We start from the raw sequence: 1,321 nt of genomic DNA on the forward strand, positions 1-1,321 counted from the left end.
CCAAACTGTCGATGAGTGCTCCAAGATTCATAGCCGAGGTGACGCATCGCTCTGCCAAACCAGAGGAGACAAAAATGGGTTGAACGGTTTCTAGGAGTTGCGATGGCGCAATATCGATCAGAAGGTGTTGATCCTGCACTACCTCGCTTCTGAAAAGGTCTCGGTTCTTAATATAACCCCAGTCAGGTATATAGACTGACAGCTGTGGGGTTCGAACCCACGCCCTTACGGACTGACGCCTAAAGCCAGCGCCTTGGACCACTCGGCCAAACTGTCGATGAGTGCTTCACGATTCATAGCCGAGGTGATGCATCGCTCTGCCAAACCAGAGGACACAAAAATGGGTTGAACGGTTTCTGCGAGGTGCGATGGCGCAATATCGATCAGAAGGTTTTGATCTTGTACTACCTCGCTTCTGAAAAGCTCTGGGTTCTCAATATAACACCAGTCAGATATATAGACTGGCAGCTGTGGAGTTCGAACCCACGCCCTTTCGGACTGGCGCCATAAGCCAGCGCCTTAGACCACTCGGCCAAACTGTCGATGAGTGCTTCAAGATTCATAGCCGAGGTGATGCATCGCTCTGCCAAACCAGAGGACACAAAAATGGGTTGAACGGTTTCTGCGAGGTGCGATGGCGCAATATCGATCAGAAGGTTTTGATCTTGCACTACCTCGCTTCTGAAAAGGTCTGGGTTCTCAATATAACACCAATCAGGTATATAGACTGACAGCTGTGGGGTTCGAACCCACGCCCTTTCGGACTGGCGCCTTAAGACAGCGCCTTAGACCACTCGGCCAAACTGTCGACGAGTGCTTCAAAAATCATAGCGGAGAAGATGCGTTACACTATAGGACATGACACAAAAACGGTTTCGAACCGTTTACGCGGAATGCGTTCTTCATCAAATCACACGAAAAGAAATTTCTAACAGCTGTGGGATTCGAACCCACGCCCTTGCGGACTGACGCCTGAAGCCAACGCCTTAGACCACTCGCCCAAACTGTCGATGAGTGCTTCAAGATTCATAGCCGAGGTGATGCATCGCTCTGCCAAACCAGAGGACACAAAAAATGGATTGAACGGATTCTGCGAGGTGCGATGTCACAATATCGATCAAAAGGTTTTGGTCTTGCACTACCTCGCTTCTGAAAGGGTCTCGGTTCTCAATATAAGACCAGTCAGGTATATAGACTGACAGCTGTGGGGTTCGAACCCACGCCCTTTCGGACTGACGCCTAAAGCCAGCGCCTTGGACCACTCGGCCAAACTGTCGATAAGTGCTTCAAGATTCATAGCCGAGGTGATGCATCGCTCTGC

At 50.3% G+C, this 1,321-nt stretch overlaps 5 non-coding genes across 5 annotated transcripts; all 5 read right to left on the reverse strand.

Annotated features, from left to right (window-relative positions):
* Window positions 1-196: 196 nt before the first annotated feature.
* On the reverse strand, window positions 197-276 carry Pmar_PMAR011154. Its single transcript has one exon. It is a non-coding gene; the product is annotated as a tRNA-Leu (tRNA).
* Window positions 277-462: 186 nt separating this feature from the next.
* On the reverse strand, window positions 463-542 carry Pmar_PMAR011155. Its single transcript has one exon. It is a non-coding gene; the product is annotated as a tRNA-His (tRNA).
* A 186-nt stretch (window positions 543-728) lies between these two features.
* On the reverse strand, window positions 729-808 carry Pmar_PMAR011156. The gene has a single exon. It is a non-coding gene; the product is annotated as a tRNA-Leu (tRNA).
* A 121-nt stretch (window positions 809-929) lies between these two features.
* On the reverse strand, window positions 930-1,009 carry Pmar_PMAR011157. Its single transcript has one exon. It is a non-coding gene; the product is annotated as a tRNA-Leu (tRNA).
* A 187-nt stretch (window positions 1,010-1,196) lies between these two features.
* Pmar_PMAR011158 lies at window positions 1,197-1,276 on the reverse strand. Its single transcript has one exon. It is a non-coding gene; the product is annotated as a tRNA-Leu (tRNA).
* Between the last annotated feature and the right edge of the window lie 45 nt (window positions 1,277-1,321).

The sequence above is a fragment of the Perkinsus marinus genome (genome assembly GCF_000006405.1).
Source record: "Perkinsus marinus ATCC 50983 genomic scaffold scf_1104296960750, whole genome shotgun sequence".
Lineage (NCBI taxonomy): Eukaryota > Perkinsozoa > Perkinsida > Perkinsidae > Perkinsus > Perkinsus marinus.